We start from the raw sequence: 10,307 nt of genomic DNA, 5'->3' as shown, positions 1-10,307 counted from the left end.
AGTGCAGACAAGGAAGAGTATGATATACTGGGAAAGAAAGGGGAGTTCTGACTCCCGATTCAATAAGAATTCTAAGATTGTACCAAGGTTTAGGCCGGGGACCTACAAGCTAATCTTACACTTGGATGGGTTATGGCTTATGAGTATCTCTGGCATCGATGATAAGACAGGAAAAATGACCGTTGATGAAATAAGTAGACCCTGGGGTTTCAGCAGATTTGATGTGCAAGAAAGGGTTAACGGAATTATAGTTATAATACAAGATCTTGTGGAACAAGATTGTTACTCTAGTAAGAGTGTTATTAAAGGGTAAAAGGTAAAGAAATTGGACCTTGGAATTATAGTCAGAGATATGAGGTTTATTATCTGATGTGTTCGAATAAATTTCCATGACGAAATTGTTATAAGGAAGGGATAGTTGTAATGACCCAAAATTACTAATAAGGCTTAAGGGCCTTGATTAGTGTGCCGGGAGGGCATAATTGGTAGTTATGTGAATTATTGATAAAATTCATGATTATGTGATATGCAGGATCCTATGATTATATGGATACATGAAATGCATGTTTATGAGTGATAGATAAGCATGTGGGCCTTGTTTAGCTTGTAAGGGCATAATTGTAATTTTGGCCCATTGAGGGCATAAATGTAATTATTTGTGATAAACTGTTGAGACCACATTATTATGTGGATATATTTGCAGTATACGACACGAGGTGATCCTAGAGAGCAAGTTAGCGGGAAAGTCACAACGGGACCCGATACCCGACTCGGGGCGAGTCAAGGGGTATTTTGGGTAATAGACATTTATTTGGGTTATTGGGTTATGAAAATAAATAATTGGAGATATATTGGAAGCTAGAAAGTTTAGGAGGGAATATTGGGGAAATTTACCATTTTTCCCTCGGGGACATTTTTGGTACCCCGAGCCTTGGGATTAACTTAAGTGACTTAAGTTAGATAAGACAAAAGGTAGGAAATACTTAGAAGCTCTGCCTGAACCGACTCTATCTCTCCAATTACTCTCTTCTTTTTCTCTCAAGAAGCCCTTCCAAGCTAACCATTGAATCAAGGGATTTTTGGGCTAGGTTCACAAGAATTGGAGCTCTAGACTTGGAGATTAGCTCAGTATTAGCTTGTGGATTCAAATAGAGTTTGAGGTAAGCTTTGAATTATGGTTTTAGCATTTAAATTCTAAGTTTTAATGTTCTTGTGTCTTTGAAGTCAAAGGTTGAATTGGAGTTTTGGATGAGGTTTTGAGCTAGCTTTCTGTTAGGTTTTATTGCTGGGAACATATTAGAATTATTGTGATAGTTAAATTATGGTGTTGGGATGATTTTGGGTTAATTTTGTTGAGATTTGGTGGATGAAAATGGAGATTTTTATGGGATCGAAGGGGTCGGGCCGCGGTTCTGTTCTTGGTGTGTCGCGACTCTCTAGAACAGATGGGAGCCAAGAAGGAGGGCGGGTCGCGGGATGGGGAGCTCAGGGCTGCGACGCGTGTCTGTTGAGTGGGGAGGTTGAGCCTCTGGTTGGAGATGGGCCGCGGCATGGGGGCTTAGGGCCGCGAATCTTAAGGGTATTTTTGGCTCGAGATGGTTTTGAGTGCGGGAACTCAACCTTATGTGCTCGGGATTGATTCCACTACCGTGTTTGGTGGAATTCGATGTTTCGAAGGCTAGAACTTGGTCTGGAAACCTTTATTCACTCATTATTGATGGAATCCTTTATCATGGTTATGACTAGGGGTACGCTAGGGCTCGGGACATGATCGTGCTCGAGGGTCGTCTTTCTTAATCAAAGTACTCGGAATTAAAGGTAAGAAAACTGCACCCGGTTGTTTGACTATGTTAGGACTAAGGGTTCCCTATACTTGTATGCAATATTGTATGATGTTATTATGCCATGTGAATATAAGATAAACGGTCTAAGAGTGCCAGAATTATAATGGCGCACAGGGACGCAGCTCGGCCACTAGTTGCTAAGGATAGTTTAATAATCACTGAGCTCGGTTTAAGCAGACCAGAAGTCAGTGGATTGAACACTAGGCTTGGCCTAAGTGCGTCAAAGACAGTGGGTTAAACGAAGGGTGCAGCCTAAGGGCGTCGACCCTAGTTATTGTATGATATGTGTACTGATGTTAACTTGATGAATATGATATCCTGAAGATCTGGATGTTAGATTGTTGATTTATCGACTGTTATCACTGATTAACTGAATGCTATGACTTGTTGGATAATTGATTAATGTCTTGTAAATTATTTGGTTATCAATATTGATTGTGTTGTGATATCATAGTTTTATTGTTGAGCCTTGGCTCATGGGTGCTACGTGGTGCAGGTATAGGCAAGGGTAAGATGAATCAACCATGGGTTCGAGAGCTCTGGGGGCGAGGTGTACATTGTCAGCTGCTCGGCCGCCACGGTCGAGGATTGTACAGGGATGGAAGTGGCCTTCATTATTTATAACTTTTGGAAATCTTGTAAATATGTCATTTAAACCCTGATTTGGGATCCCATGTACCAAACATTTATGTTAATGAAAATTATTTGTTTATGACCAAAATATTTTAAACCTAACCTTTTTATGACTTTAGATTCATATTTTTATTTAAATGACTTGGTTAGCAAGTCTTGCACTATTTTAAACACACAGTGTAACGGTCTTGGTTATCCAGGGCGTTACGTAAAGGCTCAAAAATCACATAATCATTTAGCAAATACATAGAGATGTATGTTGAACCTTTATTGTTCAAAGCAAAAAGAAATAATAAATGGTGAGTCAATATTGATTGACATTTATTTACGATATGTTTACCTATGTTGAAGGCAAAATAAATTTCTAGAAATTTTCATGCAACATTCAAAGTAAAGTCACTTAAAGACACATTTGATCTTATCAAAAGGAGCTCTAAACTTGAATTTGGAATTCAAGTAATTTGCATGTGAACTTAGAATTCAAACCCAACTCACATACAACTAGAATGCTGAGCAACATTAGTATTTTGGAAATGGAATATAATCATATTAGATAAGATTTAAAAAGATAATGAGTGATCATTATCATTTTTATTATTTCTATAATTTTAACACTTGTTATACTCTGTACATGTTTGATTGTACAACATCGAAGACTTAGAAGTTAGGATTCACAAGTGGTTGTGTGAATGAAAAATTGAAATTTTTCCATGAAGTCATTAAGTGAAACAATTTAATAATCATAAAAGATTACAAAAGAGTTTGTATCTCTTTAAATGCTACTTTAATGAAGCATGATTATTATAATCGCTATATTTTCTAGTTAACTTGTACTAGAAATAATGACTGCAAGTCCAGTAAGTGAGTTACTGATAATTAACAATGATAAAACAAAATAATATCACAAATTTTGTAAAGCATTTTTTTAGTGGGAGCGTTAGTTAGAAACTACTCCATTACAAATGTAAAGATAGTTAAATTATGTGTAGCACAATCTAACTATACTTCATTCATATACTAGTATATGAAATGAAGAGTTTTTATAGAAAACAATGGTTGCAACACCATGAATCAAGAAATGGAATTTGGAATTCTATGACATCTAGATTCTTGAACATCCGACTAAAGTTCATTGAACTTCAGTTTAAAATAGGATATTCAAGATGAAGAGGAGAATAGAGGAAAGTACCGACTTTTCTAAGTTAGGTTAATAGCCAAAGGCTATGAACTGAAAGAAGAATTTATTGCTTGAATAAATGTCTTTTACTGCAACCAAACATTAATTTGTTTATAGGATCTTATCCACTGCTTTATGCATGGATTGTGAGATTAATTTAAATGGATGTCTAAGTAGTCTTTATTAGAATGGCTGACATGACAAAATTATTTGAGGATCTCGGCCAGAAAAGATTCTGTTGTGATTCTTATTCTTGGTATTGACAAACGTTATAATCGTTAGGAATGATGTAGAGAAATCGCCAATAGAAAAGAAATAGTTAGCTAAACATTTCTAAATATTGGATTTAGAAAAGCCAAGAATGTTCTGTAGAGATTGAAAGAAAAATCCTTAGACCATGTCTCAAGCAACTTATATTGATAAGAAGCTTAAAATACTTTAGTTTACAAAATCCAAGAAAGGCTTTTTGCCTTCCCGGTACGAAGGATATATTATCTTAAATAATAAATGTCCCTTTATTCTTTTACTAGAAAAGAGGACATGAGACAGTATTCCTACCACTCAGTGATAGACTATTTAAATGTATCGAATGTTATATTTTGAATTGACATTTGTTAAACAGTGGGAATAGTAAACAGTTGTCAATCCATTATGGATTGAGTCATTGAATAATTATAAGGACTTAGTTTTGAGTATCTTAAATATAATAGAGATTATATGTACGTGAATTTAAGCAGAGACCTAAAATCTCAATAGATGGTCTGATATTAAATCTTCAAAGATTGATATCAGAATCAGATTCCATAACTGTGGAGGAAACACATTAATCTAGAAATGTGTTAGACATTTCATATTTATATGTTTCACCACAAAAGTTGATATACAACAGCTACGAGCAGTTAAATAAGCTATTTGATTTAGTTAAGTTCTTTGACATTCTAGAAATGGTTTCAGACTAGAATAAACAGCTAGTATCTCATTGCGAAAGCAATGGAGATACACCTATTCTAGAAGAACTAGAAATCATGAGAGAGTAAAGCACATGAAATGAAGTATCATTTTACATAATTGATGTAATAATCTTGAAGATAACTTCAAAATAGTTTCTTATAAAACTGTTACAAAGACTTTGTTAGATAAAATCGGTGAAGAAAATATGATTGACATATTAAAAGAGATGACTCAATTTTCTTTAGGGTAAGTGGGAGATTGTTGGGAATAGTGCCCTCAAAGCAATTGTAGTTGACAAATGTTTTAAATGAAATAAATAATTGAATTATTATATATATAGACTATGTCCAATATTTTATAATAATATTAATGAATATCAGAAAATTCCAAAGTTCCTCCATGTGGTCTTAATCTCATATTGGTATGGTACAATCGAGATTAAGATAATATACTTAAATATTTCGCAGTAAAATAATGTTATGGAATCTTTAGATTAATTACTGCTAGTACGGTCCACAAGTATTATAAATACATGTGACCTAGATCTGGGTTACAAGTGTAGTAGGACACTTTAATGGAGGTACTTTGCATGCCGAGAGTATGTAGAACTGGACCAAATGTGATTTGTTAATACATGTTTAAACACATTTTCATAGTATTAATCAAACACATCAAACGATGACCATATACATGATGATCTTAATGTTGAGGTTACTATGAAGTCCCATATATGTTATCTGATCGTTTGATTCATGCGTTAAGGTTTGTCAGAATGATCAGACTAAGAACAATTGTTTTGGGACTCAATGATGTATATGGCTGGGGACAAAGTTTAACATATATGGAATCTATACCTTATAAATTGAATAATGGTTTCCTATTGGGTTGACTTTTGGAACTAAAATGTTATGAGCACTCACGTCGCAAACTTGTTGTGACACAACCTTCACTAGTAAAGTCAATGGTACTCTAGGAACAAGATATAGCTAAAAGGGTAAAACAGTAATTTTATTCCCTTTTAATTATGAACCATTAATAGAGGATTAATGTTGTATGTAATGATTATATTAATGGGCACTTTATTCTTAATAAAGTACTCAATAAATATATGTCTATAATTACCAAGAGTTCAATCTCATATTTTTAGTGGAGTAATCATGAGATTAATAAATATGATTATTTAATCAAAGAGCTTTGATTAATAATGTAATATTTATTGGAGCTTGATATTATAAGTCCATAGGTCTCCTGGGTGGCTCTATAAGCACCATATCAAGGTAAGTTGATGCAAGGGTATAACTATAATTTGGGAATTTGAGAGGAATTTTATTCCTCTCGTCAAGTATACAATTTTATGATAATTGAGGCAGAATAATTAATTTAGAATTAATTATTAAATTTCAAAAATATATTTATTCATTTAAATATATTAAATTTTGAATTTCATATATATATAAATATATAAATAAATTTTTTAAATTAATTAATTTATTTGAGTGGGAGAAAATAAATTGGTAAGTCAAAAAATAGATTTTGATTTATTTAATTTTAAAAGATGATGATAATGATGATCATCAATTTTGAATTTTGAATTTAGAATTTAAATTTTGAAAAATGGTCGTTATCTTTTCCTTAAAAAGATAAATATCTTATTTTGTGGGAGATTGATTTAGTTAAATAATTAAATAAAAGAAAAATATAAAATCCCTAAAAAGGGAATAGCAGTATACGCCTGACACGGTCCAAGGACTGTGCCATGCATGTACCACTATATAGATATTTTATCTGTGTAGTTTTTATTTTATTTATTTAATTATTTAACAATTTGAAAATAGTTTTTTTAAGTATGGTAAGTTAGATATTTACCTAAAATAAAATCCTATCGTCATTATTATATTATTTTATATTACTATTATTATTGGGAATAATAAGGTAACATAAATCTCTATATATATGATATAGAAGACGAAGAGAGAAAAAAACAATAACAAAATAACACTATACACAATTCAAAATATTTCTCAGAGTTTTTGTCAGACAAAAACTATCTCTCTTTCTTCTTCTTTATTCTTGTCATTCTCAGACCATAATCCAAGTTCTCATGTGTTGAGAAATACTTGTGATTCCTAAAATACAAACTCATGTTCTCTATGTGCTCACACACATCTTGAGGTGTAGAGAACACTCGGGAAGATGGTTGTTTGAATGTTCAAAACTTTGGATAGGAAGTTCAATAAAAATATGAAAAGACTTAAGGACACTTGGTAGGCTTCAAGAGGTAAAATTTTATGTTCTTGATTATTTTTGTGATTATATATTATATATATAAATATATTGTATATTTATATATTTGTTGCATGATTAATAGTATTGTATGATAATGTTTCTAGATTGTTTTCTTAGTCATATAAATTGTTTATATGATTATTGAAAATTTGTGTATGTTGTTGTTCTGTTGTTTCATAATAAGAATAAAACAACAACGGGTCCACCGCGCGCTAGTTTTCATGGCATACTCTTATTGGTTTTCCAACAGGACCAACATCAAATAGTTGAACTTTGAGAGATGGTCGGTGGGATCTATGCTGCCATTATAGGACGCGATGGCAAGCATTTTAAATTCTTGTGGCAGTGGGGCTTCCATGATGTTGGGAGCGCACGACTCCACTTTTTTCTCCTCTAAGTCCATGTCATGGCCTTGTCTCCGAGCCATCTTAAGCACAATCCTTTTCAGTCTTTTCAGCTCGAATCGTAAGGGATCCAGGCTTTGGTTGGCACTTTGCACTGGGCGCTCCTTCCTATGAGCATTAGGACCTTCTCGGAGGTCTGGTTGAAGCCTCTCTTCAGGATAACCCGTGTGAACGGTCTTACTAATGCGAGTGTTAAGATTATCTTGCAAGTCGAGTTGTGTCTAGTGGAGATTACCAACCTCGATATATCCCACTTCAATTTCTCTCTTTGAATCATCGTAGTCTTTACTGACTGACTGACTTATCCCATGCCTTTAGTTGGCGAAAATGTTTCTATACACCACCTGAGAAGGATTTCTCGTAGGGTATTGTGGTGTGGGTGGAACTACACCTCTTCGCCAGCCATGATCAATGGTGGTGCGCCTAGACAGCCCTCCTTGGGCTCCTCGGACACTGGCAGCAGGGTGACGCCTCAGCACAAAGCACTCAGGATTCTTGTCATGTCTTTTTGGAACATTTAACGCTCCTTCTTTTATCCCTTGGATCACTCCTTCATCAACTTTACCCTTGCCACGGTCTTGTGGCCCATGTAGCGTGCCAACTCCAGTAGGCTACACTGGTGGCACACCTGCTGGCGGATCTTCAACCCTATCCATGGGGTTTTCAGGATTCACAGGTAGCACCCCAGCTAGGTACATGGGAGGCATGCCAATTGGCTGCCATGGAGGTCCACTTGCAACCCTTGGGCTGCCAAAGTGGCCCTCATGACGTTAACCATCTTGTGTAGGGTAGTTATGTTCCCCTCTTGGGTAACAAGTTTCTGCTGTTGAGAGGCAATCTGGCCTTCAAGAGCCACCACCTTTGGTGTCTCATCCATTTACATGGACTGGGTGTAGTCAGTGTCATCGTAATATCCATCGTCCTCGTCATCATACTCGTCGCCGTACTTGCCGCCGTACTCATTGCTGTACTCAACGTTTTCAAGGTATTCTTCTTGGGCTACCTCCGGGTTTACAGGTGGAGGTGACTGACTGTTTTCTCCTCTTTCAACAACATTGTGAGACGTAGTGTCATAGTTGGAGTTTCTTCTTGTCGTAACCATTGTTGAACTTTTCAACGCTTCCTTCTAGCTCTCAACGAAAGCACCAAAATGTTAAGTGTCTTTTTTTGCTATCAACTTCAAAGAAAATGAAAATGACACCGAGTTTTACGTGGTTCAAGTTATAAAACAACCCTAGTTCATGAGTCTATTGTATTGAGATGCTTGGAGCTTGAGAGGTTAAGCTTCAATGGAGATTTTCGGCAGTATATAGGCTGACCAAATTACACAATGGTCGAAGCTCTTACAATGGGGTATCCTAGCCCTATTTATACTGGCTAGGGATAATTAAGTGGGACTTTAATAATTATTATCCCTCATAATGATGGGAACTTAGTCCCATTTATTACAATTATTGTGATAATAAACTGGAAGACCTTTACAGATCGCACGGGCCCATTTACGAGGTCTCAGGCCACCACTTTTTGGGAGGACATGCCACTGACAGTGTCAGAGAGTGGCTGTACATCTTCCTGTGTCAGGCGACGCATTGGGACATGCTATTTGTCTTGAGTACAAAAATGACACCATTACACGCAGGGCGTGTCACGTGTCAGGAAGCTGTTGGTGGTCCCAAGATGTTGTGCTTGAGAGATGGCATCGTTCTCCGAGGGCAGAGAACCATCATACTATAACTCTTCGGCGAAGAGGCTACGGAATACCTTTCAGGATATAAGGAAGCTTTTTCTGAGGCTGGGTTATGCTAAATAACCTCCCGAGGACCATGAACACTCAACGAGTGGCATGTGTCGTCTTGACAAAAACACGGACAACAATAGTGATTGAGAAATGCGATTGAAAGGCATTTTTCTTATAGTGTATATTCAAGATTGACAATAATATTATGAACATGTTTCTTTGATTATCAAGATTTGTAATCATACTTTGAATAAGGTTCTTTCTTAGCATTTATTGTTTCTAATATTGAACTATTCCCATTATTAATTGTTGATTTGCAAAGTGTAAAGCCATATATTCCCAACAGTCCCCGACCTCGAACTTCGTGTCATTCACTTCAGAATTTAAATACTTGGCCACCTTTTAATGGTAGGACGCTACACATAGCTATGAAGCTTCTCAGAGTTCTTCAACAAGTTCAATGATTCTTAAAGTAAAGTGCGATTGGTGTTTGGGTCATACCTCATTTGTCGGTGTGTGGAGATGGCAGCATCAACTGAGAGCATGGCTTCATACTCGTAGACCATGGAGAATGGCGAATGACCAGTGGAGGTCCTAGCAATGGCACGGTAACTCTATAATACTCTAGGAAGCTCCTTGGGCCAAGCGCCCTTCGCCTTCTCATGTCTCTTCTTCAAAGTGGCCTTAAGTGTATTATTAATAAACTTAAAACATAAAGAATTAGAGATTAAGACACAGACTTTTACGTCGTTCAAGTTGTCATTCAACCCTAATCCACGAGTCATATTTATTTAGGATGTTAAGAGCTTGCAAATGTCAAGCTCTTATGGATATTTTCAGGTAACGTTTAGGGGTGCTCTGAAAGTAAGAAAATGAATTCGGGATCCTTTACAAAGTGTACCCTAGCTCTACTTATAGGTGGATGGAGAAATTAACTCCATAATGAGGGTTAATAACAATTATTCTCCCCTAATGGGGGCCCATGCGTATCTCAGTAAGCCTAATAGAAGGTAGTCCAACCCACTACTTTATTGGGAAACACGCTCCTGACAGTGTGAGAATAGTAGCATCATGTTTTCCCATGTCAGGTGGCGTCGTTAGACATCCTGCTTGTCGCTTGTATTGGATCAACACCACGATCTATGCAACAATTATTTTTAATGTTTGCTTGTGGTCTATGGTCGTTGTGCTTGACACTTGGTAACCCTTCTCCATGTCTAGAAGAGGCTTCTCGTATCCCTGGGGGAAATGAATGAAGGAGATGGTATTTTAAT

This window comes from Humulus lupulus, chromosome X (assembly GCF_963169125.1).
Source record: "Humulus lupulus chromosome X, drHumLupu1.1, whole genome shotgun sequence".
In the NCBI taxonomy this organism is placed as follows: domain Eukaryota; kingdom Viridiplantae; phylum Streptophyta; class Magnoliopsida; order Rosales; family Cannabaceae; genus Humulus; species Humulus lupulus.
This window is presented reverse-complemented; position numbering follows the sequence as displayed.